Raw genomic sequence first — 20,672 nt, 5'->3', positions numbered from 1 at the left:
GGATGTACATTTGGATGATGGAAATACTCTACTTATAGAGGTGTAAATTAGATTTTTTTGGATAGATTGTAGTTCTTGAACTAAGAGCCTGGGTGATGTCCTTGAGCTTTTTCTCTCAAGGTTACCACTCTAATACTTTGAGCCACAGTTCCAATTCTGATTTTCTGTTGGTTGTTTGGAGATAAAAGGCTCATGGACTTTCCTGCCCAGGATGGCTTCAAACCATGATCTTCAGATCTTATCCTCCTGTGTAACCAGGATTCCAGGCATGAGCTGTCGACGTTTTTAATAATTCAGTAAATTGTATAGTTACAGAAGTTATAAATTATCATTGTAACCTGTGTAATATAGGTGTATGTATAGATCAATGCATACAGTTAGAAATATATTGACATATTTTGCATCTACAGTAGATTTATGAAATCATCCTTCATTATAAAATAAAATGGAAACAAATTTTATAAGGAGAAAAACAAAGGGAATTGTTACACGTTACTACTTGTTGAATGGAAGATGAATTGTGAGAATCAGTTTGGGAAAACCATCTCTACTTTAATAAAATGGATAATTGCTATTAATTTCAATCAACTATGGTGGGGGGGAGTATTGGATGAGGGGGCGGGCAGAGGCTGGGAACGGATGTGAAGGGTAAACAAAGAGGAGGCTGCAATTCTTGATAAGAAATGTACTCATTATCTTGCCCATGTAATTGTAACTCGTCTGTACACTATGTTCACCAATAAAATAAAATAAAATAAAAAAGAAATAAAAAAGAAAAATGTGTAGGGAAAAGTTATATAAAGATCCATTACACGTAAATCATGATTTACTGAATGGAAATTCCCTTGTAAAACTAGTTAAGATAATAAAAATATAATTAAAAACAATGGAGACATCTAATCTTAAACTGTGTTCTCTTAAACCATGAGTCAATATAATAGTTTCTTCCTCAGAAATTTTCTTTGCAGGTATTTTCCTCATAGTGACAGAAAAATGATCAATGCAATATCAATACATCACATTGCACATCAGAAAGAGACACAATAAAAATCACAGTAAAATGTTAGAATTCACCACATGATAAAATAACAGGCAGAATGTGCCAAATGCTAATTGATTATTTTTCCAAGTACTTTACCGATGGTATCTAATTTAATCCTCAGAATAATTCCAAAAAGTGGAACTACTTACATGTTTAATTCTCAGATGATCATATTGAAGTCTTCAGAGTTGTAATTACTAGTGCAACATTGCACACATGGTAAGTGTTAGCCTGAGGTCCATCCCCGACTGTATCAATTAACCTCATTCTATTTTATGACTAATATTCTAGGAAAAATTCCCAGAATTATTGTGTATACTCATAATATTTGTTTATCTTTGTTAGAAAATAGGGAACTGTAATATGAAAACTCGAAGTTCAGAATCAATCCATACCTCCCTGGTGAAAGGACCTGCTAAAGTATAACATTCTTGATTTCTAGGTCAAAATAGCAGAAATCATATTCTATCCCTTCACTCAACACTGCACTGCCTGGGGACCCTAACTCTGTTTAACACTGTCTTACTGAAAGAATGACCTCCCCAATTCCTGATGGAAACAAACTGCAGGTCTTATGGACCAATCATTTCCACATTGTAGCTCAACTAAGTTGTTTACCATTAGAAGTATTTTGATTGCTTTTTATACCCTACATTTTGAGACAAAGGTACTACTTTAAAATGCTGTTAAAGCAACACTGATATAAAAATCACCTTTGACCCCAGATAAATAATTTACCTTTCATGTACCCAAAAATGCAGTCTGACCTATTATTAATATTAGGAATGAGAGGATAAAAAATCATAGACAACAAGGCCTAAGCATGAATTAAAGCCTCTCCAACTTGTGAATACAATTGGTTTAAAAAGACATTAAGGGCTGGGAAGGTGGCTCAGTGGTAGAGCGCTTGCCTTGCATGCATGAAGCCCTGGGTTCGATTCCTCAGCACCACATAAGCAAAAAGAAAAAAACCGCAAGTGGTGCTGTGGCTCAAGTGGAAGACCGCTAGCCTTGAACTGAAGAGCTGAGGGAGAGCGCCCAGGCCCAGAGTTCAGGCCCCACTACCAGACTGCCCCACCCCCGAAAAAAAGATATCAATACTACTATATTTGTTCAAAATTTCTCACGATACTACAGATTCAATTGTAAACTGTTAACACTTGAAAATAACTCATTTTCTTGGGAGTAGGAAACAAAACACAAGATTAATCCTAATAATTTTCAAAGACATTTATTTATACTACAAATTCACTCTTATAACTACAAAGATTCTAAAAATAACTGAAGCATAGTGTCACGAAGGCCATAATTTAACTTCATCATATACATTCAAAGGACTTTGCTAATAGAAAATAAATTTATACTAATAATTAGCTCACCCAATTCACTTCTATTCTTTTATTCTATATCTTTTATTTTCATAGAAACTGGCTTTTCATAAAATGATGCATAAAAAGCCTATATACCCACTTATATTTTCAGATTTTAACAATGTTTATTTCAGAAATGTCTTTAGCTGTATAGTCAATGAACTGAAATAACACTAAAATATTCAAAGGTTTTTCAGAAATTGCAAGACTCGCTCTGGGATATTATTTACATTGGAAAGGATATTCAAAAAGCCTTATTTGTTAAAGTTGTGATAGTTACTCCCACAAAAATACTATTAATGAAGAAACCTTCGTATGTATAATACAACTTCAAATGCATCCTCAATCTGGAGGTGACACATGCTTTTTGTTTGTTTTTGCAATGTATATCTAATAAACATATCCACAATACTGATTTTCAGTCAATATGATGGGATATTCAAACCTAAAAAATACGGGGTTTATTATCTTAGTGTGAATAGATACAATCTTACAAAGAAAGTTATTTTCAACAGAAATCCGGAAAGAGTTTATCCACCTTGAGTTTCACAGGAATAACCAGACAGTAATACCTATTTCGTCAAGTTGGTCAAAATTACTCTATGAGTATATCTTAAAATTATATCCCATTTAAGAGGTGAAATACATATTTTGTACTGACAGTCATCTTACAGCAATAACTTACTACCTAATTATATGTGTATCTTCTTTCCTAGCATATACTAAGAGTTGAAAGTGATCTCTTTTATCTAACTTAATGGTGTAAATGCTTTGATTATGATGATGTTATTATTTGACAAATAAAATGTACAGAAGGGTGGTTCCACTGAAATGACAGGACAGAAGAGTGATAAATAACAATATTGCAACATAGCTCTTTTCAGCCTCACTCTGTCCACATTGGCAAGCAACATTGCAACCGCACACACACACACACACACACACACACACACACACACACACACACACATGTGCACACATGTACACACACATACATGAATGCCAAATTCAGGGTTTATTGTACATAAAAGTTCAATTAAAATATTAGTGATTAGGAAAAATGATAATTTGACTTATTACAAAATAATATATATTCTAATCACCACGGTTGTTACATTTTACCTGTGTCTCCACATGTGACCACTTAATTTATTTTTAGTTCATTCATTTATTCATCATTCATTAGTTTGGTGCCAATACTGGAGCTTGAACTCAAGGCTCTGTCCCAGAATTTGTTATGTTTTTGTTTTAGTTTTCTCAATGCTAGCATTTTACTGCTTATACTACAGCTCCATTTCTAGCTTTTGCTGGTTACTTTCAAACCAGAATCTAATGGACTTTTTTGTCTGGTTTCAAAGCACAGTCATCAGATTTCATCTTTCTGATTAGGTAGGATTAAAGACCTGAGTCACCCGTGTGGCTCTTAATTTTTCCTGTACATATGTAATGCACATACTTAGATAGTAATTTAAAACTGAGAACATAGAAGCAAGATGTACAGTGATGATATTGTCCTGTCAGAAATTCAAGTTAGTAATGTAAATTTCTTCTTAAGACCATACACAAAAAATACTTTAGAAGAAATCTGATGTTGTGTGTGTATATGTGCGTGCATGTGTGTGTGTGTGTGTGTGTGTGTGTGTGTGTGTGTGTGTGTGTGTGCTGTTGCAATATGTTCCACATATAAGCACTGTGCAGCGGTGTCCAGCCATTCACAGTTATTGCATGAATATCTGCCTTGAGATACCAACTCATGGGCAATGTCTAGGTGTCCACTCTAGGCTTCGCGATGAAGAGGGGTATACTCATCCTCATCCCTAGTATTCATATAAGTGGCCTTTTTGGAAAGTACTCTCCACACTGTAGTAAGCTGCAAGACAAGCACTCTACCACTAAGCCACCTTCCCAGCCCAAGGATTAAGATTCTTGCCTGTAATTTGGTCAAAGCTATGTCTCATTACGTAGGCAACTAAAAATGTATTTACTAATTTCAAGTAAATACATAAATTCTATTTCCATCTCTTTTAAAAAATAAAAAAATTGTTTGCTCTGTAAATTGATTAGATGCATGGATTTTGTGGCTAGCTATGTCATTTCACATATGTATCTCTTTTCCTCTTTCTCTTTCATGGTTCTCATAGACAATATGGTTGCTCCATAATTATCCTAATTTATTTTGCTTTTATATTTTTAGTTTCATCATTTCACTTTCTGCTCTGCCATTTCCCAGAACAGCACCACATAAACAGAAAAATCCAGAAGTGGTTCTGTGGCTCAAGTTGTACAGCTCTTGCCTTGATTTGAAGAGCTAAAGGAGAGTGCCCAGGCCGAGTTCAGGCCCCACAACTAATTTAAAAAAAGAATCTAAATACTTGATAATTCTACTAACAGATCTGACTGAAATCAGTTGAATCACACTTTTCCTGTACAATGAAGGAATAGGTCCAGGCTAGGAAAGCAGCTACAGAAGGCAGGCAGATTGTAACTGTGACAAAACTTTGTGGAAAATGGAATCGAGGATTACTTACTGGTGATTCACTTGCACTTGAAGCATGATTCTGAACTATTGCTTGCTGATTCTGAACTATTGCTTTGATCATTATATTTTCCAAGAAGAAAAAGTGAAATTTAATTGGTAGTAAAGGACTACTAATACATTTTGTCTTCTCATTAAGCATCTTCAATCATCAAAATCACTTGAAGGCAATAGACAGGCCTATTTTTAGATGAAAACAAGTGTCTTTAAAAAAGCAAAAATTCTGGTAGTCATACCAAGGTCTTCTATTTTACTACTGCATTGTACATTTTTTCTAATGTTGGATACCAACATTAGAAAGCTACTAGAAAGCTCTTAAAGCCCATATGTTGAATAGTGAGTTCTCTTACACTATAACATGATATTTCCCAAATCATTTACAAAGAAGGCATTGTTTCCTATTTTCTCATTCCTAGAATAAGCTGCACATGAAGACACCAAGGGTCCTCATGTTCAGACAAGGAACAAGATGAAAAAGTGAGGAATGGTATCAATTTCAAGAAAAAAATGAAGTAGGATCCAAGCAAATTTCTTCTTTGGGATGCCGAAATTAATCTGCTTACTATGGTGTGAAGACTACTTTCCAAAAAGGCCACCCAGATGAATACTAGGGATGAGGATGAGTATACCCCTCTTCATATGGAAGCCTAGAGTAGACATTTAGACATTGTCCATGAGTTGGTAGCTCAAGGCAGATATTCATGCAATAACTCTGAATGGCTGACACCCCAGGACAGTGCTTATATGTGGAATAATACCAGAGTGGCAGATGCCAATCCCCAAATTAAAGGCCTCTTGTCCTCCTTGCATGTTGCTGCTGGGAATAGAAATCGAAAAGATACTCTGTTGAACCATTATATCAAACCAGGTTTGAAGAACAGCTTGGAAGAAACTGCATTTAATATTGCCAAAAGGATAAGTATGTCTCACTACCTCTTTGAAGTTGTGGAAGGCTGTACAAATTTTTCGCATAAGTCGTAATGGTTTGGTTAAGTTTCTTAAATTTCAAAAATGCCAGTCCATCCTTTGTGGCCCTACAAATTTTTTCACAATAAAAAGCAACAGCAATATCTTACTTTAAAAATTCATGGATTCCATGGTATTCTTCCAAGTGAATTGCCTGACTCTGATGTCAAAATGCATTCAAGAATTTTTTGTCTACATCTATAATGATTTCTGCAGAGTTTGTGATTTTTTTAATCAGAAATAATTTTAACTTATCTGTTGAAATGGTGCTTTTGTGAAAAAAGTATATCTATGTTTGTACAATATCCATAATCTATTTCATTCGCTCCTAGATATAATACTTTGAATTCTACATTTTTATATAATGTATAATTTCATTAATAAATGTGTCCTTTCAGATTGCATTCCATATAGAAGAAGTTTAAGATTCCTTTTTTCCTAGGTCCTTATATTATTTTATTTCTTTGGGATAACATGACAATGTTATGTAATTTCAGTTTTGTAAAGGTTATGCTATGTAAAGGCCTTTCTAAGGTGAAGATTTAATACACTGATGTCAAACTAACCTTTAATTCTATGAATTACATGTATTGTTACACTTGTATTTTTGTAATCAACTTTTTAATAACTGTTTTTATATTTCTTGCATCAGAAGAATGAAAAATATAGAATACTTCACAAATTTTCATATACTCCTTGTGCAAGTGCCATGTTAATCTCTGTATTATTGTAATTTGGGTAGACCTGCTGCTGAAGCATGAAGTACCCTCTAAATTTAAGTACTTAATGATGCAATCTTTACACAGGCATATATCCATGGTTGCCTATTTGTAACAAGGAACACTTATTGTTCCTTAAAATGTGATTGATCTTATTTCTCTAAAATTCTGTGTATAGTGGAAAAGCTTATATCATTTGGCCGATTGCTCATATTTACAATTTTTTTGTCAATGATTATTTTGTCGTTTTCATTTTAAATTTGATCATACTTTGAAGCCTTTAAAGCTAAGTCCAAAGGTGATGGCTTTTCAAGTACTTATTTATCAACTGAGTTAGCTTTGTAGAGCTAATGGATTCAAAGTAAGCCTTGCTTGAGAGCTACTTCTAAACTTCTGCAGCTTAAAATTTCCCAAATAAGGTCTTGCTGGGACAAATGTCTACCTGAACCTTTACCCTTCTTCCTTGTAGGAACAGACCAACCAGAATATCTTACCCTGACAGCATAAATTGTCTTACTGGAACAAAACTAATCTTAGTTACAAGGGATCATAGAAAGATGAACAGTTCAGACAGAATTGTTCAGAATAGAAGGTATTTTATCAAAACATAATTGTTTATTATACTTATCATTTCAAAAGTAGCTAAAGCCAAGAAGGTGAAAAAATTTTCATATGCATGATTACCTACTGTCCTGGCCTGTCTATCATCCAACCAGGCAGGAACTTACAGTACTGACTCTCTATCACCAAATATTTCCATAGCTCCTGGAAAAGTCCATATGTTTCTCCTCGATATTAGGCCTTAAATTGGTAATGTTTTAATCACAGTGTTTCCTCTTGCCTCTAGGCTGTAAATCTACAAATGGTAAAGCTTTAAGTCTAACTCTACCAAACACTGAGGTAGAGATAATGGAAGAATACTTTGAAACAGAGTTGCCTTTGATTCCCTAACCACAACACAACAATGCAAAACTATTTTTATATTATATATACTTATAAATTTTATATTTATAAATATAAAGTATGTGCTGATTTTAAATTCCACACAGTGAATATTACTAGAATTGATAATTTGACAAATATATTGATACTTATTCCGATAAATAGAATGGAATATAAATAATTAGATTTAGGATATATATTAGAATATAAAAAGTATCAATGCAATATCTTCGGTATAAACTTGTGATACGTTCTATGTGTTCGTTATCTTCTGAATTCACATGGTAAAATAACAGTATTGTTTTCTGCTAATCTATAATGGATTTTACTCTGATGCTCTGTTTATTGTTTTAACTCGCTGGTCCCAAAGTGTTTTTCTCCATATTTCTGAAGCATTCTTACTGATTATACCCAAATTTTGCTGATATGATGTCTAAAAGCTATTATTCTTCTGAAGTACCCACGGATCCGAGGATACCAGTTCCTAGTTATCTGTATCATCAGATAACAAGGGCAAGACTTCTCACATAGGCCCATGCAACATGTCAACAGAAAATAATTGAAGACATCTCAATTTCTCATTTCCTATAATATTTCAGGACCCCAGTTGCTTACAAGATTTAGCAGAATTCAATTGTGAACTGCAAGGCAAGTTAAAATGAAAGATGAGATGACAAAATCTGAGAGAAAGTACTATAATTCAAACTTTCAATTTACAGATGATCAGCCCATATGAGTCAACAAAATTACAAATGAACAAGATTATTTTTAATAGCCCTCTCCTAATGATTAATGAAAGATTTTAGTGAAGCCAAAAAATAGTTTTTGTAATGATAGATCCATAAGTGGCCTACCAAGGCTAGGAATACCTGATTTAGAGGTCAAATATAATTTAGAAAAACATTAATTGAGAAGATCCTTAGTGCTACAAAACACTGGTACTTCAGTAAAATGAGGTTCTGTAGTATAAAAAAATGTTGTAATTCTCAAACCAAAGATAACCTATATTTAATCTCCTGAAAGTATATTCATTTTCAAATAAACTATTTAAAATCACATTTGCCAAAATAGCACTTGACAAGTAGATGATAGTGATATTACAAGGATTTCAAGTATAGGGAGCTAGTTACAATAGAGTTGATTTACGTACCCAGCACCAATAGCAAACAAGTTCAACCATTCATCCAAGTGTAGAAATAGTACTCCCCACCATTTGTGTTGTTCAGTAGGTGCCTTCCAGAAATGTGTTAAATATATCAGCCTCCCATATTTCAAACCCAAATATTAGCTAATAAAGTAAATTTTATCACATAAGAAGGTACATTTTAAAAAGTCACTAATAGTTGCCTTATCATGTGTTGTTTTATATTTTCCCTATCTGTCTAACATAGTAAGAAATATGACTTTAAGTTTTGAATATCGGTACTGATGAGAGATGTGACAAAAACAAAATCTGTCTTTTATTTGTGTCATATTCCTCTAAGTAGTAAATTTTAGTTTTCTTCGTTTTCCAAAACTTATAGGTAGTAGAAAAAATTATCCTATGTAAAATAAAATAATCATACACCATTTTACAAAGCAATTTATAAAAACTGGTAGTTAGAAATAAATTCTAAGCCATTTTTAAATTTTCTTGTTGACTAAAGATTAATCTTCCAAATGAACTACAATAAAATCATGTCTAAGTGCTTCACATCTCCAGTCTTGCAAATTGTTATTGCAGATGAATGAATTATGGAAATATAAGCTGACATCAGTTCAAGTATATGTGGGAGTGAAAATCCATGGAATGTATATAAACGTTTCAAAGTATTAACAGGCAGTTTAACAGAATGACTATCAGGAAATTGAAACCAGAGAGGAACAATAGTAAAGAAATAGAATGAATGAAAAATGGAACAAGGGGCAAGTACAGCTAGAATACTCAATGTACATATGTAATGAAGGAAGTGCTAAATCTGAACTCAATCTTGGAAAAAGAGTTGGTTGACATTGATAGAAGGAGTGACTCCGATCCAGGAGAATTAGACAATTAGATGGACATATTTAATTGTAAAACACTTGCACAACCTTTTGAAATTCAGTTAAAAAAACAACCAACAAAAACACACAAAAATGACAACCAAACAACAATCACTAGAGAGCATGAATATGACCTCTCAAAATTTTAAGCAGTTAATGAAGGGCAGTCTTTGGAAAAGCAAACAATCTGTTCAAAGAGGGCATTTTGGGGTAGGGGAGAATTTTGACCAGATTTAGAAAGATTGTCTAAGGTTATAAATCACCTATATCTTCGGCAAATATTTTCTTCTGCGAGTGCTCTTTGTCTGAAATGGATACTCCAGTCCTGAGTCACACTTGATAGCTTGTGAAGACAGAATGGAAGAAACAAGATCAAGAACCTATTTCTCCACTGGAGAGAAAACAGTCCTCTCTGTTTTCTCTCAATCTCCTCACTACTCCATTTTCATACTTTTAATAAAGTCAAGTGATTTTGAATTATATCTTTCCTTCTTTGTTCTCACAAAGTAATTGTTCAAAATAATTCATTAAATATTATTTGCCATTATTTTCTATCATGCTGTTTACTTGTTCAAGCGTGTCCATTAAACTTCCCCTTTTCATTTGGTTGCCACGAAAATCCAACAACTGTGTTAATGAGGACCAACGCTAATGCAAAACTTTGTCTCCAAAAATCCAGTCCAAGAAAATATAATCACAAATATTTAGCTATAATTTTTTCTTTTTTTTTAACCTTGAAATCTTCTTGTGTCTAAAGTGCCCACAAAAATAAGTATTCCACCACTTTTTGGTTCAATCACTTCTAACCTCAAAGATATTTTGCTAACAAGAAGCTTAGAGGAAACCTAAGAATACTCCACTTTTATCTTCTCTCTTAAAACTTTTATCTTCTCTCTTAAGAATTTCTTTAGATACCATATCAGGAACAGTGAAGTTATTCTTTGCAAAATTATTTCAATAGGTTATTTTCCTCTTGGTCTTGTATTTGCTCAACAAGATGTATGGAGAAGAATAGAGTTAAATCACCAATTCCTTGGATGATATTGTCTGTTACAAAGGACAATACTTCTATGTCCTACTTCTATGTCCTCTTCTTAGCTCTTGCCTGATTTCCAATTAATCACAGGTTCTTGGCTTCAATTCTAGTGAAGCTGAAGCACTATAAGGCTTCCCCCACTGCTACATCTTCATGGTTTCTCTTTGAAAACTCTTTTATTTGGAGGTGGAATTTATTTTCATGTCTTGATTCAATTTGTTCTGCATTATACTGAGCCAAATAAGCTCTGTAAAATCACTTTAGGTAGCAAAAAGATTAACACAATCTATATCACTATATAAAATAGTTTTGGCCCCCTCCAGTGCTGAAACCAAAACGCTTACCTAGGGCTTCTAATGACGTGTTTTCTTACCTTTTCTATTTGCTCGATTCTTTTCTGATCCCCAAACTTTTGGGCTTATGTAATAAGAGAAGTTTTCACTATCTCATGTTAATAAGGATATTATATTTTTGAGCTACTTAGAAATGTGAAATCATTGAAGTATCCAGTCAGATTTTTTTCTGTGTTTCAGTGCTTCACGTGCAAAGAAATTGTGGAAAGTATTAAAACAGAGAAGTGTAAACTCAATACGTTCTTTCATTGTGCAGGACACTTTCTCCCTAAATATTTTGACCCAAATAATCTTTTTAAGAGAATTACTGTTTAGTAATTAAAGGTCAATTCTGAAATTTTGATGTCTTATTTAAAAAAAAAAACTTTGAATTTAAATTCCAATACAACCTTGTTTCACACAGTAAGAGTATATTTCCTGGGTAAGGACAATTCTCATGGGAACCTATACAGGATTTACAGCAAGGTTTGAGAGGTTTGTTTGTTTACTGTGAAAATGAGCCACCTTACCCACATTGCTCCCTCTTAGCTAAGTCTCCATGGATTTCTTTGCATGAAAGCCTATTTTCCCAGGAAATTTTAAATTTTCTTAATAGGCTAAGTTAAAAGTTAGAACAATTAAAATTTACCTGCCATAATTTTAAAACACTTTTGGAATTCCTTTATCAGAATCTCAAATTTACCAATCCTAATTCCACGTTTATCATCAAAAACAGTTAACATGTTGTTTTCATGATATAGTATCCATGAAACTATTATTTTCCAGTGGTTTTGTTACGCATATATATGAAGGTATATGCTGATGCTGAGCAAAATGAATTCCAAGATATGGAAAGAGATATTTATTTGCAGTTGTTGTTTTTAATGTACTATGTGATTTCTATTTTCCTTGGGTTTTTCCCCTATGGTATAACTCCTACTGTGTTTGAATTTGGTACCCTGTGTATTGTGTATACATTTACCTTAATTAGGGAAGGGAAGAGAAACCACAAAATGGCGAGATAAAGGACAAAAAGCAAACCAATGCAATACTCAGGAGACAATATGTTGGAAATGTACATTACAACGTGTGAGGGGTTTGGGTATGAAGGAAAAACGTGAGAAAAAATGAGAGAGGGCATAACAAGTTTGAAAAGTTATGTATTCACTGCCTTACCATTGCTAACCCACTGCACATCACTTTCACATTAAAATTAAATTTAAAAAATAGCCTGCATGAAATAAAATTTCACTGTATTGGTATAGTAAATATTATTCTTTATGTAGTAACTTTTTAAAAATTCAGTACTATTTGGCATATAATTTGAATTAATTACCCCTTCTTTATCAGAGGGCCATCAACTTGAATGTTATCCAACTAGATAATTTATTCACAATATACTTGCCAATATTTTCAGAAAAGAATAAATTAGTACTTTCTCATACTAAAACCAAAAGCCATTTAATTCTATGGAAACCCATAACTTTTAAAAGTAAATAAGTTGTTAAGAGGACAGAATAGGTGTGTTCTTCAAAATTCCTATGACTAATAACTACTCACTTTCAAATTCTCAACATTCCATACCTGAGAGATTCAAAATAGTACCTGTTTGCATTTTATGTAATTCTGCAATAGATGCATTTTCCAATGGGGTGTTACAGATTGAGAAGTGAACAGAAAAATAGCCACATTCTGGTATAGGATAAAAGTATAAAGCACCGGTTATAATTAATTCTTCAAGAGTAAGCAATTGTTTATCAGATTAAGCTATTATTTCTATGACCATCAATCCCAAAATTTATGACCTAAAGTCATCCTAGACCAACAGTTTCCAACTTGTAGTGTGCACCTCAAAATTCCCTTAATTCACATCACAAATAGCTTATCTCTATTGGGAAAAATATTACACCTTGCTAATGTGATGCCCTCCGTGTTCTGGAAAGAACACCACAACGTACTGGGTTGCATCATTTTTCCTCCACTGGTATTCTTGCAAATATTATTTATATTTATACTTTTTTACTATCATAGATATTCAGGATGCTAAGATTGGAAGATTACAGTTGAAAGCCCACCCAGGCAGGAAGGTTCCCTAGATTTTTATCTCCAATAAACTTCTCAGCAAAAGCCAGACACAAGTGGTACTGAGGTTGAAGTGGTAGGGCACAAGCCTTGAGCTTAACAGGCTCAGAGACAGTGTCCAGGTCCAGAGTTCAAGCCCTATGACAAAGCAATAAAACAAAAAAAAATAAAAACAAACCCAAATCCTAGCATTTTTCTCACTGTATACAGAGGCACGTAATTAAGGAAATTGCTTCCTGTGTTACATACAGGTAGAAGAAAGAAGAGGTCACACAATTATTCTATTCATACCATGTTATATTAAAGCCTCAAAAATTGCTTTTTCTAAATTTATAAATTAATATCATCAATTTCTTGGCAACTCTGTCTAAATTATTCACATTATCATTTTCTACATTAACAGTTAGAATTATCTATTAACTGAGTTCTAATTATAACTCGCTTGAAACAATATGCTAGGTAAATAGAATGCAAGAAACATCTGTAAATTTGTCAATTAAACCCTCTACCTAAAAAGAATTTTGTAGTATCCTATAGAATATGAAATTACAAATGAAACCAAAGTATTTTTTGAAGTCTAAACTCCAATTTAGCAAGATCTATAAAGACCTACATTAGGTGATCTTTGCTATTCCTCCAGGCTTAAGCTTTTGTAATCCTTCATCCTTTCCTTGGAATCTAACAGAATGATGATTACGTACTTTTTCAAATTTTGGATGGGAATCATGAACCACTTTGCATCTAGGAATGTTCTGTAATGAAGAGCGCATTTAAAACACAACTGAGGAGGGGCTGGGAAGGTGGCTTAGTGGTAGAGCACTTGCCTCAAATGCATGAGGCCCTGGGTTCAATTCCTCAGCACAACATAAGCAAAAAGGAAAAAAAGCAGAAAGTGGGGCTGTGGCTCAAGTGGTAGAGCACTAGCCTTGACCTGAAGAGATGAGGGACAGTGCCCAGCCAGAGTTCAGGCCCCAAAACCGGAACCAAAAAAAAAAAATTAAAAAAGAGTTAAAAAAATAAAAAATAAAATAAAACACAACTGAGGATTATATACCAGTTGTATTTCAATAGAAAACTTGGCTTCTCAAAACATAATGAAAAAATTAGCCCAAATTTCCAACTGTGTATTCCTTCCTTGTTTGGTTTGTTTTATTAAGACAAAATTATACTACCTGGTCCAGCGAAGTTATCAGTAGTAATTCCAGTCTCTAATCTCCTGTCAGTTTGAGTGCTAGAATTCAAGGCTTGTATCACATTGCCCCACCATAGTTTCTTGGTTTATTTCTTTATCTGTTTGTTTGTTTATTTATTTATTTTTGGGTCCGGTAATGGGTCCTGAACTTTGGGCCTGGATGCTGTCCCTCAGCTAATCAGCTCAAGGCTAGTGCTCTAACACTTGAGCCACAGAGCCACTTCTGGCTTTTTTCTTTTTGCTTACGTGGTGCTGAGGAATCAAACCCAGGGCTTCATGCATGCAAGGCAAGCACTCTACCACTGAGCCACCTTCCCAGCCCCTTCTTGGTTTATTTAATCTAGATACAGACTATCAATTCTGAACTTATCCAGTGATATTATCCACTAGACTTCTTAGACTGTTCATGCACTATTTTGAAAGATTTGACACAGGGTATGAACATTTTCAAATGCACCTGCCGGGTCTCTGATTCATTCCTCCATGGATCCTATCCCTTTAATATTGATTACTTGACTCTCTTACTATCTCTGGTTCCTACTTATGTAATATTCTCAAACTTTTTTGAAGAAAGTTCACTTTAGGATTTTCTAATTTTAAAAATTACCACTTGATTCTAGTCTCACTCAGGAAATACTGTTTTCTAACTTTTCTACATATTCTGAGAGTTGCTTCATTTGTGTATATGTGTGTGCACATATAAGTGTGTTTATGTTTATATGTATGTATGCAAAAGCCTCTAGCTCTTATTCATCATTCTTGCTCATGACTGTTATTCCATCACCTGAGCCAGTCTTCCAATCTAGCTTTTGGCTGGTTAATTATAGATAGTGTCTCAAACACTGTTCTTCCCAGGCTGGATGTAATCTGAACTTCCCAGACTCCTTTACATACTTAGGTTTAATTTATCCAGTAGAAACAACTTTTAAGCTACAAACATTTTTGTGAGTGTAAAGTCTAAGCTGTAGCCCAGATTTTTAACTCAAGAATTCATATAATGATAGATGAACATAACATTACATATGTTGAATGTACACTGTTAGAAATGTGATCCTAAGCTGGGTGCTGGGTGGTGGTGAGATCTGAGGATTGGGGTTCAAAGGCAGCCCAGGTAGGAAAGTCCAGGAGACTCTTTTCTCCAATTTACTGCAAGAAAACTGGAAGCCGCACTGTGGCTAAAGTGGTAGAGCATTAGCCTTGAGCGGAATAGCAGAGGGACATTGCCCAGGCCCAGAATTCAAGTGCCAAGACCACCACCAACAAAAAATATATAAGTAAAGGAAAGAAAAAATGTGATCTTATCCACCAGTTGATGGCTAGTATAATCCCTGCTCTCTCAAGTTGGAATTTTTTCCTTATTAAATCCATGCTCTTATACCTGACTTGCATTGGAAACAGAATTATTCTTCCATTCTAATTTCTACAAAGTTGTGTCATTAGCAAGCGTGATTAGGAAGGGAGTGGCCTCATACTTCGGGATCCACGTAGGAGTAATGCTTTCTCAATATCACTCTCATAAATCTACATACTGGACTTGGCTTTATTATTTCAATGTGGTCTTATTTGTAGAGTCTTCTATAGTGTATTGAACCCTTATACTTAAACACAGAATTTCCCTTTCTCTTATTATTGCTATAGTTAACACGAGTTAACAAATTCATGTACACTTGGGAAATAATGTGCAGCATATATACTCACAAAAAAATGATCTAGGACCCTTCTTCCTCTTTAAAATTCGCCTTAATTTACAGAGAATTTACAAATTTTGAATTCAATATACTCATGAATAATGTATTTATAAGAAATATAAATTTCATATTTTCTCTTTACTAAGTTGTCTCTGAAATACGTGTTACATCAGGTCCAAAGTGTTCTTGTGTTATTTCGGTGAAGCCGGAAATCATTCATTATACCTCAAGCAGCACCATAGATTGTTCCTGGAAGTAACTGTTACTGGATATGGAAACTGATCCCAGTAGAGGAATGGAACATAGAGTATTGACAAAGTTCAAGTTAACTTGTGCTTTCCTTTATACTGTAAAAGAAGAGAATCCGAAGGCTTGAAGGAAACTCTGTCCCTGACTTTTTCTAGTGTGTTTTGACTTATATATAATTATTCTGTAAACTTCTAGTTGAGAGTATTACAAAAAGATATAATGTGCCATTTGCTGGCCAGCATAGAACAAAAAGAAATAACGTTGTTTTAAATATGTTCTTCTTCAGGGGCTGGGAAGTTGGCTCTGTGGTAGTGCACTTGCCTTGCATGCCTGAGGCCCTGGGTTAGGTTTCTCAGCACCACATAAACAAAAATAAGCCAGAAGTGGTGCTGTGGCTCAAGTAGTAGAGCGCTAGCCTTGAGTTGAAGAGCTGAGGTAAAGCGCCCAGGCCCAGAGTTCAGGCCCAAGACTGGACCCCCCCAAAAAATTCTACTGCAATGAAACAAAGACATGGATGTTTTATAGTGTTTTTTGGATGGATATTTCACCCCGAGATGATTCTTTTGTTGCAGAAGTCAGTTATCAATTACTTTAGTTTGGTCCTGAGTTCTCCAGAGCAATAAGGATTCCAAAAAAGCATCCAGTGCCTATGATCAGCAAAAGGAGCCATTTCTCAGACCAATACTCCTTTAAGGAGGGTCCAATGAAATATCTGTTTTTTTGTTTGCTTTTGTGTTTAGCTTGTGTTGGTTCTGGGGCTTGAACCCAGAGGCTGAACCCTGTCCCTGAACAGTTTTCTTTCCTGCTCACCTACCCCCAGAGCTAGTACTCTACTGCTTGTACCAAAACTCCAATTCTGGCTTTTTGCTGTGTAATTACAAATAAGAGTTTGACAGATGCTCCTGCCAGGTTTGGCTTTAAACTAAGATAGTAAGAAAGCCCAGTGACATCAACTGTATAGACTTCTCTTTTCAAACGAGAAATATTAGATGAAGTTTATTGTAAAGCTAATATTTTACAATTTTTTTCTTTCTTTATTATTGTGAGCATAAGGTACAGAGGAGTTACAATTACATGGGCAAGATAACGAGTACATTTCTTATCAATCATTGTTGCCTCCTCTTTGTTTCCCCTTCCCATCCCTTCCCATATTCCCCCCTCCCCATACCGGATCCTCCCCCACACCAACGTTGTAAAGTTCGTTTTTCGACATAACGACTTGTACATCTCATTGTTGAAATGGGTCCACCTGTATCCCTAGTTAAATGATTTGTTTTTAGAGCATATGTCCAGAAAAGAATCCATAACATTACTCAGCAAAAGTTGGTGCACTGAATCATTTTGGAATTTTTTTGTTTGGGAGGATTATTGAACTTGCCATTCCTTTTGGGGAAACTTAAAGTCATATTTCACCTTTTTTGTTGGTTGTGGGGCTTGAACTCTGATCCTGGGTGCTAAGCTAGAGCACCACCTCTGGGTTTCTGGTGGTTAATTGAAGGTTAGGGTATCGTGGACTTTCCTGACCAGGCTGGCTTTGAACCACAATCCTCTGGTCTCAACCTCCTGAGTAGCTAGGATTACAGGAGTAAACCACCAGCACCTGGCTCATATTTGCATTTATGTGCACTGAATGACACTGTGTAGACAAAGAATGGAAATTTTAACCAAATGATATTGCAGCATTTCAGAAAAATTGAAGTAGCAATAAATATGTCCTCCTTTCCATTTTGTTACATTAATGACTGATGATCTATGGGACCCTTACATGAGCATCCTCTGCCATCTGTATAGGTGTATTTAGTATCAGGAAATGTTCATAGAGAAATATAGAAAGAATAAGATTTTTAGAAAGCAAAGGAGATAAGGTATGAAAGAATAGCTTAGAAGGAGATACATTTATCACACAGAGATTAAGAGCTAGCCTAAGAGATTTAGAATGTTAAAGGCAATGAGGAACAGCCTAGCTGACAACTAGTTCTACAATAACCAAAAATGGTTCTCAAGAACATTTTCTGGTATACCTTAATTACTATCATTTATTCCTTCTATCTGGAGTTATTCCTTATTTTCTTTCACAACTATTAATTAACCTCTGCATTTTTGGTGCCATAACTGTCCAAAAAGATTTCAAAATCACACATAGCCTAACATTCCCTTTGTGATTAGCAGTTACGACACAAATCCTGGAGTGGTTGAATTTCCAGAATTAAACGTTACCTGACATCTAAGCACATCTCTGGCATTAATTGTTGTGACTTAATGAACAAGACTTTTTTCAACACAGTATCCTCATATAAGTAAAGTACATGAATTAGGAACTGTTGTCAGGGGTCAGTATGGAAGGAGTAATTATATATTCCAAGTGTGGGTTATTTATTTTGCATTTACTAACTGAATGTTTTTGTTTTCTTTTGATTTGATTTGTTTTTGTTCTTTTTGCCAGTAGAGGGGCATAAACTCAGGGGTAGGGAATTTTCCTGAGCTTTTTTTTTTTTCTTGCTCAATGCTAGCTCTCTATCATTTGAGGCACAGCACCACTTCCAGTGGTTTTGTGTGTGTGTGTGTGTTACTAAGGAATTGAACCCAGGGTTTCATGGATGCTAGGCAAACACCGTACCATGAAGCCACATTCCCGGAGCCCTAAATAACTTTCTTAAGATGGCATTTCATTTTCATTCTGTAACTATATATCATATTTTTGGCCAGGTGCTAGAAAATGATGTAGAAAGCAATACAATACAATAAGTCTAGTAAGGCTGGATGGACAATGAATAACTGTTACCGTCTATCCAGGTAACAGAAGGGCTTATCTCATGGAGCTGTTTCAACAAGCTGAGGAGACAGCTCCTGACCCACAGCCAACCTTGGGTTCCAGCCACATGGGGATGCTGAGCCCCCTCCTCCAGCACCCATTTGACCCGTTCTTGTGAAAGAGAGAGAGAAAAAAAGTCAGAATTACAATTAAGTCTGGTGCCAGTGGCTCAGAATTCTAATCCTAACTATACAGGATTCTGAGATATGAGGATCATGGTTCATAACCAGCCCAGGCAGGAACGTCTGTGAGACTTTCATCTCCAAAGAACCACCAGAAAATCAAAAGTAGTGTTGTGGGTTCAAGTGGTAGAACACTAGCCTTTTGCTGAGGCTTTTGGGAACATCGCCCATGCCTAGAGTTCTAGCCCCACGACTGACAAGAAGTGGACTTCATACCACAAGAAGCGGACTGAATAGCACCCATTGTCCTAGGGAGCATTTTAGCAAAGTCAGGCAGAGCTTCCTCTGAAGTTGAAGTCATAAGTAGGTTACCTGGCTTCTCTCTGCCTTGGTATCTCCAGTTGCAAAACTCAACACAGTGAAGGATCCTCTTCCTCATGGGGATAGGGTAATGATGAGAGAGAGCCATGTTTTGTTTCATAATCCCACATCTGTTGCACAATTAATAACAGGCCCCACCTGAGCCCTTTCTGGCTATCTTCCTGTCATTTCCTCAGAGAATTGCCGAGAACCTTATCTGACGACTACTCCCTCTGTTCCTAGCCATGCTCCAGAGATCCCTCTGTATAAATCCCTTGTTTCCTCACAACTGTCCTGTGAGGAGAATGAGGTCTGATTGTTACGAACCTACCCAGACCTTCACCTGTGGTCAAGAATTGTCTGCTGTGATTTTTCTGCCTGCTCAAACTGACTTAAGAAACCATTAAACCACAGGAAAATCAAACACAAATAGACCAGAGTCTCCAACAAGAGACAGGTTAAGAACACAAGGGAGATACAGGATCTTCCCATCCCCCACAAAAAAAAAAAATCAAAGAACTCTTTCTTTGTACCTTTTACAAATTTTTTTATAAAAGTTTTTTATTAATTTTTAATTTTTTACTTTAATTTTTTGTATTAATTTTTTTCTTCCTCTCATAATTTTATCTCTTTTCAGAAACATTGAAGTAAAACCTTGCATTCTCTCAGGCCACAAGGGAAAAAAATTAAAACATAAAAGGAAAAGCCACCAGAGAAAATCCTGTAACATACTGTAACAACACACTGCTGAATCACGAGTGGGTCATTGAAGAGATTAGAAAAGAAATTCAAATGTTGATGAATACACAAATTACCAGCTCCTTTGGGACACAGCAAAGGCAGTACTCACAGGCAAGTTTATAGCTGTGAGTTCATACATCAACGAATTGGAGAGATCTGAAAACAACCATTTAATGAGACATCTGAGTCTCCTTGAAAAAGAGCAGCAAGATGATCCCCAATCCAGTAGATGGTAAGAAATAATTAAAATTAAATCAGAATTAAATGAATTAGAATCCCAAAAAAATCATAGAAAGAATCAACAAAACAAAGATTTGTTACTTCCAAAAAATTAACAAAATTGACAGACTCTTAGCAAATCTTATAAGAAAAAGAAGAGAACACACCCAAATAAACTCAGAGATGAGAATGGAAACATCACCACAGAAACAACCAAGATTCAGAACATTATAAGGGAATAC

General features: G+C 35.0%; 1 pseudogene; it reads right to left on the bottom strand.

Annotated features, from left to right (window-relative positions):
* Positions 1-6,573: 6,573 nt before the first annotated feature.
* Positions 6,574-6,673, bottom strand: LOC138834500 (U6 spliceosomal RNA; annotated as a pseudogene).
* Between the last annotated feature and the right edge of the window lie 13,999 nt (positions 6,674-20,672).

This window comes from Dipodomys merriami, unplaced genomic scaffold (genome assembly GCF_024711535.1).
Source record: "Dipodomys merriami isolate MVZ:Mamm:240054 unplaced genomic scaffold, mDipMer1.0.p SCAF_217, whole genome shotgun sequence".
Classification (NCBI taxonomy): Eukaryota; Metazoa; Chordata; class Mammalia; order Rodentia; family Heteromyidae; genus Dipodomys; species Dipodomys merriami.
This window is presented reverse-complemented; position numbering and strand designations above follow the sequence as displayed.